This window comes from Myxocyprinus asiaticus, chromosome 34 (assembly GCF_019703515.2).
Source record: "Myxocyprinus asiaticus isolate MX2 ecotype Aquarium Trade chromosome 34, UBuf_Myxa_2, whole genome shotgun sequence".
Classification (NCBI taxonomy): domain Eukaryota; kingdom Metazoa; phylum Chordata; class Actinopteri; order Cypriniformes; family Catostomidae; genus Myxocyprinus; species Myxocyprinus asiaticus.
Window position 1 is genome coordinate 39,452,375 of NC_059377.1, and position 21,542 is coordinate 39,473,916.

The window sequence follows — 21,542 nt, forward strand, 5'->3', positions numbered from 1 at the left end:
TCAGATATTTATTTAAACGTAGCCTGGAGCATATGGCTGAACCCTAAACTATGTATTAATAAGTCCCTTTTTTTGTTGGTTAGATTGGATTGTGAGGGGGGTTAAAGCACTCGGTGACCTATATGAGAGTGGAGTATTGAGACCTTTTGAAAATTTGGTTCAACATTTTGGCATTCCCAGATCTCAGTTTTATAAGTATTGACAGCTTCGCCACCTACTCTGCACTGTTTTTGGGAGTGGCACGCACCCCCCTAACTAAAGCGGCAGATACTCTGGGAGTGGTGATTGCTGCTTTTGGGAAGGGTCATGAGGCATCAGTGTATTACTCCCTGCTAATTCAGAGTCTGGGGGACAGAACTTTGAATTCTCTCAAAAGATTATGGGAGAAAGATCTAAACTTGACACTGGGGGAGGGGGTGTGGGCTAGGATCCTAAAAAAAGTCAAGTCTACATCTAGAGATGCAAGGGTGTGTCTGATGCAATATAAGATTTTGCATCGATTTTATTGGACCCCATCTAGACTGTATAGGCTTGGTCTTAAAGACACTCCCACCTGCTGGCGATGCCAATTAGAAGACGTGGACACAACCCATGTTTTTTGGGGATGTGTTGGGATCTAGGAGTTTTGGTTGAGGGTTCAGAGCTTTGTGTGTGATGTAGTGGACACTCAATTTTCGTTTTGCCCTAGACTGTGTATTTTGGGTGATGGGGAGGTCCTGAATATAGGTGATAAATATATAAAAAGCTGGGTCCTAACCAGCGTGATGATTGGCAGACAGGTAATTCTCAGGGGATGGAAATCAACTGATGCACCCTCATTTCATGAGTGGTCTACCGAGATGGGCAGGGTAGCAGCATTTGAGGAGATGGCATGTAGAAGGCTAGGCAACCTGGATTTGTACATCAGGAAATGGGGCAGCTATTTAGCCTTTTTGGAAGACTCTCAGGGAGGGGCAGTGGAGAGAGACTAGTGTTTTTTTATTTATTTTTTATTTAATTTTTATGTTTCTAAATATTTTCTGCTGTTTTATTGTCTATATGTGTGTCTTTGTCGGCTGGCTTTTGACCACTGGGGGGCTTGTTTGTGTCAGGTGGGGGGGTTAATGTTCGGGGGGAAATTGTGATTTCATGTGGTTTGATTCTGCATTTTCTGTCTATTTGATTTGCTGCATGGCATCAATAAAATTGTCAATAATTTGAATAATTTAAATAAAATAAAAAAAAACTGCATTCTTACCATTTACTGTACTATTAAAATACACGTACTATTTTACTGTGTAATAAAAGCAATATAACACTCAAAAAAAAAAAAAAAAAGGTTTAACATATGAAGATGTCTGTTATTAAACCAATCAGGTTACAGTAAACTGGTCAAGGAAAACCTCGCGCTTGCAAAAGGAATTTGTGCCAAAAGTGTGAGCGCAACAAAAGGGAAGACGGAACAGTGTATATCGGATTATTTCAGGAAAACATTTATGCCACAAACACAAATCATTTACACGTTCGCAGTAGTTTATTTTACACATACAGACTGATTCTACGTGGTCAATCTGTTTTGTTGTTCATGACACCCTTTCTTCGCTGATTACAGGTTTGCAATGTTTTTGGCCATGTTTAGGCGCAAAAACAGTGCCAAAAGTTTAAGTGCGAAAAAGTCAGACCACAAATACAGACCACATTTACTTTGTGTTAATATGAAGTTACAGACTCACAACATATGAATGTCACTTATGCAAAGCATTGCTAATGTTTTTTCTTAGGCTTGCAACTTAATTTACACCTTTACAAAACGTTCTGTGCATGTGCAATTTATTTTTACACATGCAATTTGATTTACACTTTCACAAATCTTACTCTGCGCATGCAAATTTTTCTATCACGCTTGTAACTTCATTTAAGCTTTTACAAATCTTACTCTGCACATGCAAATCATTTAGGCACTATTTTACCTTCATATCAACCACATCAACACCGTCACGAATCCCGCCTCTGTAGTTCCTCCCACTCACCACCTGAGGGCTCCATCACCTGAATATTGACTTTTACACTCTGAACTCCATTTACCATAATCCCCGTACCTGGCACTGATTACCTGCTCACCTGTTCTTCATCTACTCTGCTATTTAAGTCTCACTCTCACTGGCTATCATTGCGAAGTCTTGTTTTGCTCTGGCTGACATTTCTGAGCGTTCCCTGTGTTTATTACTTTTCTCTGTATGATCCTGAACTGTTTACCCTGTTTTTGACCCATTGTTGCCTGTCTACTATTACTGCCTTGTTTACCTGGATATAACCTGTGATTGTCTGCCGTCTGCCTTGACCTCTTGCCTGTTTATTGACCACCTCTCTGTATGACCTTGGATATTACTGTTGCTGGTGATTGAACCCCTGCCTGTCTGTATTACTACATTCATTATTATTAAAGCTGCGCATGGATCTCAACTCTGATGACTCAGCATTACAGAAGACTTCACCACAAACCGATCCAGCAGCTTTTCTGCATCTCACCACCGAGGTCTCAGTGCAAGAGGATGTATTGGCTGTACACCACCATCAGCTTGATCGGCTGTCATCGTTAACTGAGGAGCATGTTAGGACTTTGCAAAACCTCAGTTTACCTAGACCAAACCCATCAGCCCCTTCATCTAATCCAGTGGCTCACCCGGACTCACCTAGCACATTCACCACTAACCCACACCTTGCCTTTCCTGAGAAATTCAATGGATCACCAGCTAAATGGAAGGGATTTCTGCTCCAATGTTCTCAGTTTGTTTATCAACAACCCACACTATACCCCACTGATGAGAGCCGCATTTCATTTGTTTGTTCGCTGCATACTGGTAAGGCATTAGACTGGATTGCAGTGGTGTGGAATGGCGACAGAACAACATTCCCTTCGTTCTGTTACTTCCTCCAAGGATTTCGTGCTGCGTTTGAACATCCAGTAGGAGGCAAAGACGCCGGAGATCAACTGCATTCTCTTCATCAAGGTAATGCTCCACACCATGTCACAGCTACATCTAAGCCTGCTCCATGCCATGTCACAGCCAAGCTTGAGTCTGCTCCATGCCATATCACAGTCACGCTTCAGCCCGTTCCATGCCATGTCACAGCCACACCTCAACCTGCTCCATGCCATGTCACAGCAACGCCTCAACCTGCTCCATGCCATGTCACAGCCACTCCTCAGCCTGCTCCATGCCATGTCTCAGCAATGCCACAGCCTGCTCCAAACCAGGTCACAGTAACACCTCAGCCTACTCCACTCCATGTCAAGTTTGAGTCTGCTCCACACTATGTTCCAGTCAAGTCTGAGTTGGTTCCATGCCATGTCATAATCTTGCCCCGGCCTTGGGGTCCTTCATGACCCTTGTCTCCAAGTTGAATTATCCACCACTGATATCAGTGCATAGGGTCACGAAAGTCCTTTCCCACAAATTGTCAGTGCCCTTGCCTGCCACGGCCAATGAGCCAACACCTGCCACGACCAATGATCCAACGCCTGCCACGGCCAATGAGCCAATGTCCACGCCTGCCACGGCCAACGAGCTGGAAGCTTCGTCCATCCCAGAGCCAGCGTTGCCAGCTCATCCGTCCCAGAGCCTGCGTTGCCAGCCTCATCTGTCCCAGAGCCTGCATTGCCAGCCTCGTCCGTCCCAGAGCCCGCGTTGCCAACTTCGGCCTCCCGGAGGAGGAGGAGAAGAAAGGTTTTCGTTTCCAAGTCTCTACCCATGTTCACAACCACAGAGGTTGTCTCCGAGTCTCAGCCTATGTTCACAACCACAGAGGTCGTTTCCAAGTCTCAGCTCATGTCCACAACCACAGAGATAATTTCCAAGTCTCTACCATTGTTCACGGCCACAGAGGTCGTTCCCAAGCCTCTGCCTATGCCCATGACCACAGAGGTCTTTCCCGAGTCTCTGCCTATGCCCACGACCACAGAGGTAGTTCCCGAGTCTCTGCCTATGCCCACGACAACAGAGGTCGTTCCTGAGTCTCTGTCTATGCCCATGACCACAGAGGTCATTCCTGAGTCTCAGTCCACAACCACAGAGGTCATTCCCAAATCTCAGTCCATGCCCACGACCACAGAGGTCATATCCGAGTCTCCTGTTTACGCCCACGACCACAGAAGTCATTCCCGAATCTCAGTCCATGCCCACGACCACAGAGGTCGCTCCTGAATCTCTGTTCATGTTCACAACCACTGAGGTAATTTCCCAGTCATCCTGGACTCTTAGCCTCGAACTTCCCATGGCTTCGAGGCTGTCACGGCTCTGCCATCTACAGCTCTGCTCCTCGAGCCTCCCACGGCTCCGCCTTCCATGGCTTCACCCTTCGAGTCTGCCACAGCTCCGCCTTCTACAACTTTGCCCCACGAGCCTGCCACGGCTCAGCCTTCCATGGCTTCACCTCTCAAGCCTCCTACAGCTCCGCCTACCACGGCTCTGCCCTCAGAGTCCTCCATGGCTCCAGTCTCCAATCTGGGGTCACCACCCAGGCCTCCTGACCCTTTTTCAGCTCTGTGGTTGTCAACCAGGTCTTCTGATCCAGTCCCTACCCTGAGATGGCCTCCTGAGTCTCCTGGCCAGCCGCCTGATCCGCTCTGGTCTTCTGGGTCTTCTGGTCATCCACCTGATCTGCTCTGGTCTTCTGGGTCTCCTGACTATCTGCCTGATCTGCTCTGGTATCCCTGGTCTCCTGGCTGTCCGCCTGACCTGCTCTGGTATCCCTGGATTCCTGGCCGTCTGCCTGATCTGCTCTGGTTTCCTTGGTTCCCTGGTCGTCTACCTGATCTGCCCTGCTTTCTTTGGACCCCGGCGTCACCTGCCTCCTCGCTTCGGGAGCTGCTCGCTTCGCGAAGCCCGCCTATGTAGTTCCTCCCACTCACCACCTGAGGGTTCCATCACCTGAATATTGACTTTTACACTCTGAACTCCATTTACCATAATCCCCGTACCTGGCACTGATTACCTGCTCACCTGTTCCTCATCTACTCTGCTATTTAAGTCTCACTCTCACTTGCTATCATTGCAAAGTCTTGTTTTGCTCTGGCTGACATTTCTTAGCGTTCCCACTGTTTATTACTTTTCCGTGAATGATCCTGGACTGTTTACCCTGTTTTTGACCCGTTGCTGCCTGTCTACTATAACTGCCATGTTTACCCAGATATAACCTGTGATTGTCTGCCGCCTGCCCTGACCTCTTGCCTGTTTATTGACCACCTCTCTGTATGACCTTGGATATTACTGTTGCTGGTGATTGAACCCCTGCCTGTCTGTATTACTATGTCATTATTATTAAAGCTGCACATGGATCTCAACTCCGATGACTCAGCATTACAAACATACTAATTTCATAGATGACATACTTAAATGTGAAATAGCTATTTCAATAGGTATTTAATAAATAATAAAGCTTATTTCAATTAGGTGTGAAATAAACTCCTCAAATGTATGCCAATCATTTTGTTTCTTCATTACATGATGTTAAAAAAAAAAAATCCATCACTACAAAAAGCTTGCGATAAACTGCACATAACATATGCCAAGGAGATGGGTGCAGAATTACAGCATCAAAAACCTCTTCAGGCTCATAGGAATACCAATAAAATATCCTTGACCATTCTATGTTCTCCGTTATCAGCGAGCAAACAGAAAGACAGAGAGAGAATGAAAGAGAGAGATGGATTAATGAAGGAGATAAGACCCTCTGGGGGGCCGTTGGGAGATGCGCTCAAGCCATGAGTCAGATTAAGGAATCTCTGGAGAGAAACACGACCACAAGTTTACCAATATGAGACAGAAAATATACTGGGGGGATTCTATATGCATACAGTATGTGTGTGTAAAGTTCAGTTCAAGAGGATATTATAAAGCTAACAGCTAAAAGCAAAACAATAAACCAGATTTGAACATTTTATGTAGAAATTGTGTTGCTTGGATTCACCACTACAATGCTAGGGCATTGCATGCAGGTGGTTGCAAGGGTGTTGTTATATGGTTGCTAAGGTGTTCTGGGTGGTTGCTAGGTAGTGTGTTACTGGCCAATGTCAAAAAAGCCCACACCCCCAAGCCTCTATGATATTCTGGTCTCTAGATATGACTCTCTTGCACTTTATTGTCCATAAGGGGAATCTTTAAAGTTAAATCAAGATTAGAGGTATCATTCATGTCCGTAGCAAAGCATCAAAGATTAATTCTTATGATTAGCAGGTTGTGCAAATCCCTAACCCTCAGTATGAGCAATAGTTATAGTGATTCTTGCCTTAGAAAACACCACTAATGATATACGGTAAGATACTTTCCCAAATATGAAAGCAACGCTCTGATTTTTCTTTCATCCATTCATCCAGTTCACAGAAGACAAGGCTGAGATCTCTGCAGACAATAATAAATAATTTATCACACACATAACAGAGTATACAAACAGCCTTGGGCAAACACTCTCTGTTTTTTACAGCCTGTGGTACCCTGGCCAGCGTGCAGGATGGAATAATTATTTACTCCTGCTTTGCTTTCATCCATCTCTTTCTCAGAGGGGTACAGTAGATTAAGACGCTCGACTCTGACTCCCAAACGAGTGAGAACTGCTGAGTCACGTGTATGAAACACACACACACACACACACACACACACACACTAGGCAGTGTCAGTCGTGCTGAGCTGCAGTGAGATCACTGAGCTGTAGACACCACAGACACACATCTGTGTCTAACGTCTGGATACTCCGAATGTTTCAATCTTTCCTCTGTTGTCTCTGCAAACAAGTTACACAGACATACAAACTGAACCACCCTGCCTTTTTTCTTCCTTCCTTCCATCCTTCCTTCCTAACCTTTCTCTTTTTTACTTTTATCCATCCATCCTTCCTTTCTATCTTTTCCTGCTCCCATTTTCCTTCCTTTGTATCTTCCTTCTATGCCATCTTCCTTCCTTACCACATTCTTTCCTTCATACTTCCTTTCAATTGTTTTGCCCTGCACCCTACTTCCTTTCTCCTTTATATTCCATTCCATATTTTTGCCTTCCTTCCTTCCTTCTTTTCCATTATTTTCCTTCCCTTTCCTTTTTCCTCCTAATTTGATGTTGCATCTCCTTACTACCCCTTTCCATTCCATTCTTTTTAATTCCATTATTTTCCTTCCTTCCCATTCATTATTTTCCTTCCTTCTCCTTTTTTCTCCACATTTGATGTTTCATCTCCTTATCCCCTTTCCATTCCATTATTTTCCTTCCTTCCTTCCTTCCTATTCCATTCCATTCATGTCCTTCCTTCCTTCCTTCCCTTTTCCTCCACATTTGATGTTTTATCTCCTTACTATACCCTTTCCATTTCATTCCTTTTCATTCCATTATTTTCCTTCCTTCCTTTCTCTTTCATTTAATTTCCTTTCTTCCTTCCTTTCTTCATATCCCCTTTTCCATTCCATTCTTTTCCATCATTTTTTCCATTTCATTCTTTCCCTGCTACCTTCCTATTCTCTTTCCATTCCATTATTTTCCTTCCTTCTTTCCTTCCTTTCTTCCTCATTTTTATTCCATTCCATCTTTTACCTTCCTTTCTACTTTGCATTCCCTTTCCTTCCTTTCTTCCATCTGCCTCTTTTCTCTTTCTTTTTCTCTGCCTCATTTTTTTATAAGGACGACTGAAGAGTCGATGTTGTCCTCGCTGCATACCAATCATTCCTGTCAATCATAGTGCAGGCAGATGCTGTGACAATGAGATATCCAGTGGTGCGAGGGCTAACCTGCACTAATCGATTTCGCAGAGCCTTAGATCTATCCGGCTGTCTTTACTATTCTTTTCAAAAGAGATTGTTTTCTTTCAGGGCTGCATTCGAGTTTCTCACTGTGAAGTCCAGTTCTATTTAATATTCAGACAAGATCTTGATAGTCTTTTCCTAGTATTTTCTTTTTTTTTTTTTTTTTTCACTGTTTGAAGACAACGACAACTGATTCAGCTTAAAATACAATATGAAATTAAAATGACCATATACTTTCTTAATAAATGTTCATGGTGTTATTGTGTATGATTAATCTCTGTACATTATTATAAAGAAAAAAGAGCCCTCTTTTTTTAACATAAAATATTTAAGCATATTCAAGTTATGTGGCGCAAATTATATTTCATGTTTAACAACACGGTGTGTGTCTATTTGTCTAATACAGTTCATGCAACTGCACATGCCAACAGCCTGATCACTGGGCACAATTTGTTGAGTTATGCTGCATATGATTATATTTCTGGCTTGAACAGTCCTACAAGGACTGACAACTGCTTCGAATGTTCCTCTATTTGGCATTATGGATCTCATTGTGGTTGGAGTATGTTTTCAGAAACCTTTTGAAAACCTTTCCAGAGTGATTTTTATAAACAGCTTTTGTTCTGGTGTCTTTGATATTGTTTTTATCGTAATGTGCTTGTGGAATCAGTGTGCTGGTAACCTCATGAACTTTAAATTAATAGAATATTATGGGTTCAATACGAGTTAAACTCAGACAACAGCATTTGTGACAATGTTGATTACCACAAAAAATAATTTTGTTTCGTCCTTCATTTATACAAAAACATGCAAAAATTTAGGTTACTGTAAGGCAACTACAATGGAAGTTTTAAAAGCATAGACAAAAGAGGAAAGCATTATACGTGTTAACATTATAAGTGATTTTTATGTGACAAAATCCCTTACTAACCTTATGTGTAAAATTATATATATTAGTATGACTTCTTTGCCAAGACAACACAACATCTGTAAACACTGTAAGCGATTTTATCACACTAAAATCATCTTAACATGCATTATATGTCTTGTGGCTATACTTTTGGACACATTCACTTCCATTGTAAGTGCCTTATTGAAACCTTTTTAACTTTTTGTTTAGTTTATGAATGAGGAATGAATTTAAATAAAATTAAAAAAGAAATTGTGGTAATCAACATTATGCCACAGATGTTGTCAATTGAGCTTAACTTGTTTAAAACCTTGAACATTCTTTTAATAAGAAAAAAATAATCAGTTCACTTAGGTTCTTATAATTTTAGTTTATTTAAATAGAAATGTACTATTATATTTTGGTTTAGGACATGAAAACATTTCAGCATTTGCAATAGATTTGAAAAGCCTAAGCTCTCCATCTTTAACAAGAAGAGCGTGTGTTTCAGTTAGAAAAAAGAAAGAAAGAAAGAAAGACACATAAGAACAAACAAATGAACAATAGGATGAATGACAGAACAAGTACATGTATAAAGAATTCCTATCTCTCATATAGGGTATACATGTGTTTGTGTGCGTGTATATGTGAATGTGCGTGTATGTTGTTAGTGTGCCATATTCTGCTCAGCTTCTTCATTACCCACATACTTTAAACAAAAGCCTGTTTCTGTAGCAACAGCTTCTTAAGTGCTTTCTCCTTGATGAAGGACCTTTTTTTCCCCTTTTTATTGTGTGTGTGTATTCTACTGCTATTTTCTCCCTCTACTTTCTGCCATCACAGTCTGGAGTTAAAACCTCAGTCTATTTCTAATGTTGCATAATAGTTTCAAAACTATAAAACTTTATGGTGCTGTAAGCCACTGAATTAGACATGGCCCTTTTCTCCAAAACCTCGCCCTACAAAGTTTCCTTTGTACCGCTGAGATCGCTGTATTCAGATATGGAGCAGGAAAGCAGCCTTGCATCATCTCAGTGTTTTCAAAAGTAATGGTAGCTAAAAAGCATTTTTAGGCTGATCACGGAGACAGGTGTGATGTTTCAGGACACTTAATTCAGTGAAATTTGTCAGGTAATAGGGATATTTTCACTGCGTGTTACTCCATAAAAATTGCTTCCAGCAGCTTTAAAACTAGATTTGAGAAGGAGTTACTGTAGGAAAAACTAGTGCATCAGAGCTGCTTTGCTGTTGTCATGACACTCAGTGCATGCCTTGTGTTTTGTTGGCTGTGCATGAGAATCAAGACATAAAAGCTTTGATACACTCATGGCGAAGTTTGTCTTCATTCTTCGCTCAGAGCTAGAAAAAAGTTTGAAACAGCTGAGCAACGGTATACTGTTTGCGGACATTAAGTTTAGTGAAACATATAAAAATGAGACGCACACTGTCCTGTAAACAGACTATGTGTAAAACATCACCCAATGTGGCATTAAAATGTTACTGACTGCATGCCACATTCTATGAAAAGAATCCACGAGATCAGTAATAGAAGCTGTTTTAAAGATGATGATTTTAAGTAATATATATATATGCTGTTGATAATGTGTAATTTGTCATGTTTACATTCTGCATTAATGGCGCTAATGTGCTATATATGGTTATCATATGCACTGGTTAGCCTCGGTTATTGTATTTTCTAATGAATTTTGTGAAAGGAATCCACATAAGACCACGAAAAAGGTTTTTGAACATGTTTTTCAAGGACAACATTGATATTACCTCAAAGTTGGATGTACAGTATAAATGGGTGACGAGTCTGCACTCTTGACTAAGAAATTAACTGGAAAAGAGTTGCCGTCAAAGTAGGTGGAGCCTAACATCCACACCTACCTGTCAAATTGACCAACAGTACAACATTTTCCCGAAAGTTTACACTGGCAAGCTGTTTGAAACTACCAAAACAAATGTAAATTTTTGTTTGAAATTACATCACACCGTTCTTTCGTCGGTTTTGCTAAAAGTACGTTGGTGCCTTAACGCGACAACTCCACTGCAACGTAAATGCGGCTATAGATGGTTTATATAAATGCAAGGATGAAAAGACCAATCACAATTCACTATGCAAATAATTTTTGTTGATTCAACTCATTATTTTAAGTGCCATTTTTGCATGGGCTTTTTTGAGTTTTGCTGACTCAATTGGAAAAGTTTATCTCACAAAACAAAAAGTAGTCTGAACTGATTGAATTTGGTTCAATTATTTATACTTAAGTTTACAAAGCTAAACTTATTCGATTTAGTTAGCTAAAATTAAGTTGGTTGTAGTTATGAAAACTGCCACTGTATAGGTACTATTCAGTGATGCTAACTTACATGTTACGTTAGCCCTGCATTCTTTGCATTGCAGGATGTTTTTTTTTTTTCTTTCTTTCTTGAGAGACATGGCTGCACACACAATAGTTTGGTTAGGAGGCACATAGATGTCAATATTCAACACAAACCTCAGTAATGGTGACACTCAACAAACATCATTAAGTAAAAGATAAGCTCTTAACATCACCACAAAACTATTAACTATCAGTGATGACAAAAACAACAACAGCAGCACAAATAATGATAACAAATCAAATTTGCCTACATCACTAACCTCATTATTTATTCATGCTGCAATGCATGCTGAGAACTCGCAAATCTTTGCTTGTTCAGACAACTTTAAGCGATTTGAGATGACAAATACCCTTCTTAATTTAACTTAAGTAGAAGTTGATCAAATCAAAACTTATGCTAATTTGGCTGAACAACTTAGTTGTATCAAAGCACCCTGATACAACTTAATATCAAAATATATATATATTTTTTTTACAGTTGCAAAATGATTTTACATTGTTCGTTACATGTATCGTGGCAGTTCCGAGGTGAAATGGACACTGTGGCGCTAAAACTGTATTACATTTTCTCCCAAACAGATGAGGTTTTTACGGTTAATGCTCTATTGAGTTTTAACCCTTTAAGCTTTGAAGATGTTTTTAAAGATTTCCTGTTTCAGTTGTATACCCAAAATTAACGGCTTATAACTAACAGGCAAAAAAAAAACAAGGAGGGTCAGGTGTTTGGTATCATTGTAAAGAATGATAAAGATTATGATAAATTCCGAGACTCTCAGCTTAAGAAACTGCTGAAACATCACACAAAACATTTTGCCAAAATTGTACTTTTCTTCTTATTTTTCTGATTTCACATTACATATATCTCTGGGTATAAATATGGTGGCTCAGAAAAACTGCTTTTGTTTTGTTCCCAATCATGTCAACTGTATCTGAAAAATATTGTGTTGATACAACAAAGAAATCAAAAGTTATAGTATTATAAAAATTATTTATCCTAGTGTATAAAAACGTCTCCATGTGTCTAAAAGCCTCTCCAAACAAATAAAAACATAATAATTGTACATAAGAACTGATTACACATCCAAACACAACAATGACTAAAGGTATGCATAGCATGCAGACATAATTTTAGTAAAAAGAACTCACAGAATGAGTGCCTTTTGACTCATTACATTGAGTTTCTGTCATTTACATGGCGCCATCTCCTGGTGGCCATATGTAACATTGTGCTTCGTGTGGATTATCTAATGATCTATGCATCTAATTACGTAGTGTGTGGGCTCGTTTGAAAGATAATCGCCTCCTCTAAGTAATGGTATGAGATATTTTATGTTCCGTTTATTTTCATGAAGTTATAAGCGAAGATGTGGCATACAAGCAACGCCAACATACAGTGATGTGAAAAAGTATTTTTTTCTGTTTTTGTGTATATCTCATACTAAATTGTTTAAAAAATTCGAACAAAATCTAACATAAAACAAAGGCAATCTGAGTAAACAAAATACAGTTTTTAAATGATTATGTTATTTATTGAAGCAAAAAAGTTACACCAACTGGGCATGTGTGAAAAAGTATTTGCCGCTTGGTTACTAAATCCCCAAATCTATGAAACTGCATTCATAATGGGGTTCAGCTGGACTAGACACACCCAGGCCTGATTACTGCCAGCCCTGTTCAATCAAATCAATACCTAAATAGAACTTTTTCAGCAGCATGAAGTTGGCTAAAAGGTCTCACCTAGTAGCACACTATGCCAAGGTCAAATGAAATTCCAGAAATTATGAGGAAAAAAGGTGATTGAAATACATCAGTCTGGGAAAGGTAACAAAGCTATTTCAAAGGCGCTGGGACTCCAAAGAACCACAGTGAGAGCTATTATCTCCAAATGGAGAAAACTTGGCACAGTAGTGACCCTTCCCAGAAGTGGCCGACCTTCCAAAATACCTCCAAGAGCACAGCGATTACTCATCCAGGAAGTCACAAAAAAGCCAAGCACAACATCCAAGGAACTGCAGGCCTCTCTCGCATCAATAAATGTCACTGTTCTTGACTCCACTATCAGAAAGACACTGGCCAAAAATGCCAATCATGGAAGAGTGGCGAGGCAAAAACCACTGTTAACCCAGAAGAACATTAAGGCTCATCTGAATTTTGCCAAAACACACCTTGATGATCCTCAAACCTTTTGGGAGAATGTTCTGTGGACTGATTAATCGAAAGTGGAACTGTTTGAAAGACGGGGTCCTGTTACATCTGGCGTAAATCAAACACAGAATTCCACAAAAAGAAAATCATACCTAAGATCAAGCATGGTGGCGGTAGTGTGATGGTGTGGGGATGCTTTGTTGCTTCAGGGCCAGGCGACTTGCAAAAATTGAGGGAAACATGAATTCTGCTCTCTCCCAGAAAATCCTATAGAAGAACGTCCAGTCATCAGTCCATGAGTTGAAGCTCAAGCGCAACTCCATTATGCAGCAAGACAATGATCCAAAGCATAGGAGTAAGTCCACCTCTGAATGGTTCAAAAGAAGCTAAATTAAAGTTTTGTTGTGGCCTATCAAAGTCCTTGAACCCAATTGAGATGCTGTGGCAGGACCTTAAACGGGCAGTTCATGCTCGAAAACCCTCCACTGTGGCTGAACTAAAGCAGTTCTGCAAAAAACTGGGTAAAAATTCCACCACAGCATTATGAAAGACTGATCTCCAGTTATCGGGAGCGTTTGGTTGCAGTTGTTGTTCAATACGATAGTTATTTTTTTTATTTTTGGGGGGGGATTTTTTTCCCCTTTTTCTCCCCAATTTGGTATGCCCAATTCCCAATGCGCTCCCAGTCCTCGTGGTGGCGTAGTGACTCGCCTCAATCTGGGTGGCGGAGGACGAATCTTAGTTGCCTCCGCATCTGAGACAGTCAATCTGCGCATCTTATCCAGTGGCTTGTTGAGCACGTTACCACGGAGAACTAGCACGTGTGGAGGCTCACGCTATTCTCTGCGGCATCCACGCACAACTCACCACATGCCCCACCAAGAGCGAGAACCACATTATAACGACCACGAGGAGGTTAACCCAATGTGACCCTACCCACCCTAGCAACCAGACCAACTGGTTGCTTAGGAAGCCTGATTTGAGTCAATCAGCATGCCCTGGATTCGAACTTGCGACTCCAGGTGTGGTAGTCAGTGTCTTTACTTGCTGAGCTACCCAGACCCCCCAAGAATGTAGTTATTAATATATATGACATTCCCCTCCCCCCCCCCCCCAACAAAACCAGCCTCCAAAGCCTAAACCTTAAACCTAAACCTAACAAATAGTTTCATAAAAAGCAAATATGAGATGAAAAACAATTGCTGAAACAACCACGTCATTTTGTGTTCTATGACACATTTGGCTCACATTCTCCTCAGGACTCGTATCCCGGTTCTTTGCATCGCAAGTGCACCTCTATATCAGTTGAGCTAACGTACAATTTCACCATGCTTGAACAAGAAATAATTGGATTAATTGTAGAAAATTGTCACGAAAAATATGACGAATCAAATGTTTCAGGAATATCAAAAGAGTGCTGCCCTGCGAGCGCACAAACACACATATGCATTTCTGAAATTGGTCCCTTGCTGTCGAAAGGGTTTAATAACCTGTCATTTTTTCTGTGGCCTCTCGTCTGAGGGAATGTGTCATTTGGATTGTACATAATTATAATTTCAATTTCATCTGCTGTAATAAAATGACATTGAGAATGAATCAGATTTTCAGATGTTTGTGTGCATGACGTCTGATGCTCAGATGCTGATGTTGGGGCGGGGTGCTGCGGTGTTGCCGTGGCGCAGTGATGCTGTGTGTGTGTGCTGGTAACCGCGGGTTATGGGGAGGTGGTCTAAAAATAGCACAGTGTTCCTCTGCTGAAGGAGTCATGGGAGAGAACACACACGTGAGCTAAATATAACTCCTCCACTCCCTCTCTCATTTTTCTCTAATCCCTTCTTCTCTTTTTCTTCTTTTTCCCCCATCGCTCTTTTTCTGTCTGTTCTCTCTCTTTTCCGAACACACAATCAACTACACTTTGAAACTGCAGCAAAAAGCCTTGATAAAAAATTATTTCTGCTCTCTCTTTCTTTCTCTTTCTCTCTATATTATAATATCATGCCATGATAATTGTATAGCTTTTCATTGTAAATCTCTTTTGAGTGCAACAGTACAATGTTTTATGTTACTACATAAATACATACATTTTCACTCAATGAAAATCGGATCAAATTAAAATGAAGCATTCAAATTTCCAGGCCATAGTAAAGTTATGGAAATTTCTATAGTGGACATACAGTATATATATATATATATATATACTGTAGGTCTACTGTGGCACAAGTAACAGAAAATTTTAACGTGTCACCACACACAGTGCATCACACCCTGCTGCGTATGGGGCTGCGTAGCCGCAGACCAGTCAGAGTGCCCATGATGACCCCTGTCTTCTGTCAAAAGTGCCTACAATGAGCAAGCGAGCACTGGAACTGGACCTTGGAGCAGTGGAAGAAGGTTGTGTGGTCCGATGAGTCCCGTTTTCTTTTACATCACATGGACGGCCATGTACATGTGCGCTGTTTACCTGGTGAAGTGATGGCACCAGGATGTACTGTGGGAAGATGACAAGCCAGTGGAGGGAGTGTGATGCTCTGGGCAATGTTCTGCTGGGAAACCCTGGGTTTGGCCATTCATGTGGATGTCAATTTGACACATGCCACTTATCTAAACATCATTGCAGACCAGGTAAACCACTTCATGGCAATGGTATTCCCCGATGGTAGTGGCCTGTTTCAGCAGGATAATGTGCCCTGCCACACTGCACACATTTTACGGGATGGTTTGAGGAACATGATGAAGAGTTCAATGTGTTGCCCTTGCCTCCAAATTCCCCAGATCACAATCTGATTGAGTATCTGTGGGATGCGCTGGACCAACAAGTCCGATCCACAGTGGCTCCACCTCGCAACTTACAGGACTTGAAGGAACTGCTGCTAATGTCTTGGTGCCAGATACCACAGGACACCTTCAGAATCAGATCAGAATCAGAATGAGCTTTATTGCCAAGTATGCTTACACACAAGGAATTTGTCATGGTGACAGAAGCTTCCAGTGCAAAGAGAATACAAAAAATATACATATACAACTTATACATACAAACATTTGAAATATACTGTACATATAAACATATATACGTAAAAAGTGAAATAAGAATAAAAAATAATATACAACAGATAAATATATAGAGGAAACTACAGTAGGGAAATAATGTTGTTCAAATATGTTATGTATTGTGCAAAAGAGATAGGATATGTCAAATAAATATAAATGGAATATAAATATAATATGAATGAACAGTTGAATATGCACATGATTGTATTGCCACAATGGGGAGTATTGGGGGCAGTTTTAACTGTTCATAAGGTGAATGGCCTGAGGGAAGAAACTGTTCTTATGCCTGACTGTTCTGGTGCTCAGTGATCTGTAGCGCCGACCAGAGGGCAACAGTTCAAAAAGGTAGTGTGCTGGGTGAATGGGGTCCAGTGATTTTTCCAGCCATTTAATTCACTCTGGAGATGTACAGTTCTTGGAGGGTGGGAAGGTGAGAACCAATAATTTGTTCAGCAGTCTGGACTATTCTTTGAAGTCTTCTGACATCTGACTTGGTAGCTGAACCAAACCAGACAGTTATAGAAATTCAGAGGACAGACTAAATGACTGCTGAGCAGAGCTGGATCAGCAGCACCTGTGGCAGGTTGATCTTCCTCAGCTGGTGAAGGAATTACAACCTCTGATGGGCCTTTTTCACAATGGAGTCAATGTGGGTCACCCACTTCATGTCCTGTGAGATGGTAGTGCCCAGGATTGACTCCACTGCTGCCACAGTGCTGTTCAGAATGGTGAAGGGGGTAAATGTTGGGACGAAGTCCACAATCATCACTGTTTTGAGTGTGTTCAGCTCCAGGTTGTTTTGACTGCACCAGTGAGCCAGCCGTTCAACCTCCCTTCTGTAAGCAGACTCGTCATCATCTTGGATGAGGCCGATGACTATAGTGTCATCTGCAAACTTCAGGAGCTTGACAAAGGGGTCCTAGGTGATGCAGTCACTGGTGTACATGGAGAAGAGTAGTGGGGAGAGCACACATCCCTGGGGGGCACCAGTGCTGATTGTACATGTGCTGGAAGTAAATTTCCCCAGTCTCACTAACTGCTGCCTATCTGTCAGAAAGCTGGCGATCCACTGACAGATAGAGGTGGGAACTTGGAGCTGGGTTAATTTATTCCATAGGAGAGCAGGAATGATGGTGTTGAAAGCCAATCTGAAGTCCACAAATAGGATCATTGCATAAGTCCCTGGTCTGTCTAGATGTTGCAATATGTAATGCAGTCCCATATTAACTGCATCATCCACCAGTCTGTTAGCTCGATAGGCAAACTGCAGAGGATCCAGAAAGGGTCCAGTGATGTCCTTCAGGTGGGCCAACACCAGTCTCTCAAATTACTTCATGACCACAGACATCAGGGCGACAGGTCTGTAGTCATTAAGTCATGTAATCTTGGGGTTTTTTTGGTACAGGGATGGTGGAATGTTTGGAGCAGCTGGGAACTTCACAGTGCTCCAGTGATGTGTTGAAGATCTGTGTGAAGATGGGGGGCCAACTGGTTAGCACAGGCTTTTAGACAAGTGGGTGAAACACTGTCTGGGCCCTGTGCTTTCCTTGTCTTCTGTTTCCGGAATACCTGGCACACATCCTCTTCACAGATCTTAAGTGCAGGTTGAGTAGCAGGAGGGGGGAGGAGGAGGGTAGCAGGAGGTGTTGGTGTTTGTGTGAAGTAAAGGTCAGAGTGGGTGTGGGGTGTGAGACTAGGCTTTTCAAATCTACAGTAAAACACATTCAGGTCGTCAGCCAGTTGTTGATTCCCTACAGTGTTGGGGGATGGTGTCTTGTAGTTGGTAATGACTTTTAGGCCACTCCACACTGATGCAGGGTCGTTAGCTGAAAACTTGTTTTCCAGCTTTTCAGAGTAGCTTATTTTAGCCACTCTAATCACCTTTGTCAGTGTGTTTTTAGCTTGATTATACAACATTTTATCCCCACTTCTGTAAGCATCCTCTCTGGCCTGACAAAGCTGCCTGAGTTTTGCTGTACACCATGGTTTGTCATTGCTGTATGTTAAATAAGTCCTAGTAGGATTGCAAATGTCCTCACAGAAATGAATATATGGTGTCACAGTATCTGTGAGTTCGTCCTGGTCGGTGGCTGCAGTTTCAAAAACACTCCAATCAGTACAGTTAGGAGAAGTCTTGTAGAGTCTTCTTTGGGGTCTTTTAGAGTCCATGCCTCAGCGGGTTGGCACTGTTTTAGCAGCACGGGGAGGACCAGCAGCATATTAAGCAGCTGGTCATAATGATTTGGCTCACTGGTGTTTGTGTGTGTATATGTATGTAAATGATGTTTAAAAAACCTTACCCAGTAATCATGAACTAATGGAAAAGGCATGACAAATTATGGCAACCCTCGCAGTCACATTTAAGAGAACTGAACGACAATTCAAATAATAGATGTGAAATATGCAAAGACACATGACAAGTTCAGAGCTTGTTTGATAGTGTTCAACATACTTAAAGACTGCACAATGTATACAAGATAAAGCTCTGTGGTTTACTTTGTGTTTTTGGGCTTTGCATAGTGTGTATGTTCAATGTCTTCAGACTTTTTCTGAGTGCGTATAGTGGAGTGTGTATGTTGACTGTGTTCTCTGATGTGTGTGTGTGTGTGTGTCTTCTGCTACACCTCTCTCTCTCTCTCTCTTTGTCTCTCTAATTTAGCTTTTTTCTTTGCCTTTGTTGTGTTCATGTGTAGAATGATAATATTCTCTCTCTTTGGCTGAGGCAGTTCTTTGACATTGACAGAGAACAGAGTTGTGTGTCTCTGTTTGCATATGCATATGTGTTTGAGGTTTATATCAATGGTGAGAAATGTTAAGAAACTGTTTTTAAATATCTTATTACTATTCATAGGTTCCTGTCAGGTCCTGTATGTATTAGTATTTGAAACATCAGAACATGTCTGGAACATATTTCAGCCCACAATAATAAAAAAAATAAAAACAAAAGGTACAATGCATAAGTTTAACAGTCCTTTACATTCCTTAAGCAAAATGTAATTTTGATTTTGGTGTGAAATGTGTTTTCATTAGATTCACCCCTCTATGGAGCATTATTTAATTTTGATCTAGTTTGATTTTCTCCCCATCTTCATTCCTCCCTTCCTTCCATTCCATTACATCCCATCTTCCTTCATTATGCACTCACCTGTATCTCCTTAGTCATGATGTTTAGTCACCTGATGTAACGTAACCTATTTTAAGGAAGAAAGATGGGAAGGGAAGAAGGAAGGAAGGAAGGAAGGAAGATGGATGGATGGAAGGAAGGCAAGGAAAAACATGGAAAGGGGTTGGAAAGAAAGAAAGAAAGAAGGATGGAAGGAAGGAAAGGAAAAACATGGAAAGGAAGGAAAAGAATGGAAAGAAAGAAAGAAAAAGAAAGGAAGGAAAAACAGAGTAATAAAAAAAAGAAAGAAAGAAAGAAAGAAAATAGAATAAAGAGAAGGATGGAAGGTAGGAAGGAAAGGAAAAGCATGGAAAGGAAGGAAAAGAATAGAATTGAAAGGGGATGGAAAGGAAGAAAGAAAAAGAAGCACACACACACACACACACACACACACAGTGTTTTATTAAAGGGGGGGTGGGGTGCTCTACAAGATCAATACCCAGTACGACAGACTAACATACACACAAACACACAACATCGATCAGCATCTACTCGTTTATATTTCATCCTCCAGAATCAATGTCCCCGCCGGCTTTTGGAACTCTGTAATCTGTTGATCAATTTTCTCTGATCCAAGTATGGGCACAACCTGCACGAATCCCAATCGAGTCATTAATAAGGTGATCAATGAAGGTGATCAGGGAGAAGGTATGTCATGGCACAGGGTGTCAGAGGGCTGGAGGGCCGTCCACCTACTTGGACATATACAAACAAACCTGCTAATCTGTATGAGTCCACATACACACTCACATTACCGAGGTTATACTTCACCACAATGCAACTCTTGTCAAAAATGAGGCCATTATAATTCTTAAATATGAAGAGACAGTCTGACACAACAACATCCTGAAACAGCATTTGCAATGAATTTAACTTGTCTTATGGTCAAATTTGATTACATGTTGTATTTAATAGTTGACATGACCAGGTAATATCCATGGTTTTCGGTTGAGAACAGCCATTTAAGAGAAAATCATTAAAACCATTACCTGAATTTAGCATTCTTGATGTAATCGGTATCTTGTCTTAAACTTGTCTAGATATCTCTTTTCGTCAGGAGGGGAAATAAATCATACCTTTTGTCCATTATTTCAAACAGAAGAATGTCATGCAGTGAATTCTGTCTCCTTATATTTAGATATCTCTGCACATCTCTGAAAAGCCTTAAGGCAAATTTGGAGGGACATATCAAAAACCTGCTGTGACGTACACACAGAGACACTGAACCTCACCAAGTGTGTGTGTGTGTGTGTTTCTGTATTACAGCCTCTATGATAGAACCAGTGACCCGCTGTGGCTCTAGTCCATGTGAGTAACTGTCATGAAATAGAGAAGAGCTTTCAGCAGAAGAGAGGGTCAGGAAATGCCACCTGGCAGTCTACAAACTTCAATCAGACAGACAGACAGCGTTACATCATGCGATGGGCTTTAATGCTGAAGGACGAGTGAAGAAAGTTCTTTTTTGAGAGACCTGACCTCTTGTGAGGCCCCTGAGAGTGTGCACTGCAAAAAACAAATCCCTTCTAAATCAGTGTTTTTTGTCTTGTTTTCATTTAAAAATGTCTAAACATCCTAAAAACAACTTTGAATTGAATAACTGTTTTATAGAGAACATAAGTTGAATTAAGTGTACTTTTCTTAACCCAATAGCAAATTGCTTTTACTTATTTCTAAAGGAATGTTCAGTGTCCAATAATAGTTAAGCTTTATTGACAGCGTCATAATGTTGATACCACAAAACAAATAATTATGACTCGTCCCTCGTATATAAAAAGAAACAAAAAAATCATGGTTACATGCACTTACAATGGAAATGAATGAGGAAAACAAAAAAACAAAAAAAAACAAGTCAAAGATATATTAAGGTATATTTTCTGAAAACATGTCTTGTAAAAAAATGTATGTCTAAAGTAAATGTTTTAAGGATGTTTAAATATTTTTACTGGAAAACAGGGTTACAATTCAGTAATTAATTATTTATACTGATCTGTGAATCATTTCAATCAATTCATTGAAAAGAACTGACTCAAAGGAACGATTCATTCACAAATCAGACATCACTTTGGCTTGCAAGCAATTTTTACACTACCCAAAAGCGATATCAAGCTCATGAAATGTTTTAGAGCAGATGAAAACTCAAAAATG

General features: G+C 40.7%; 1 protein-coding gene across 3 annotated transcripts in view; it reads right to left on the bottom strand.

Annotated features, from left to right (window-relative positions):
• The window catches only part of LOC127425128 (trafficking protein particle complex subunit 9-like), a 290,373-nt gene that overhangs the window by 108,939 nt on the left and 159,892 nt on the right, over positions 1-21,542 (bottom strand). The gene's annotated exons all lie outside the window — the stretch shown is intronic.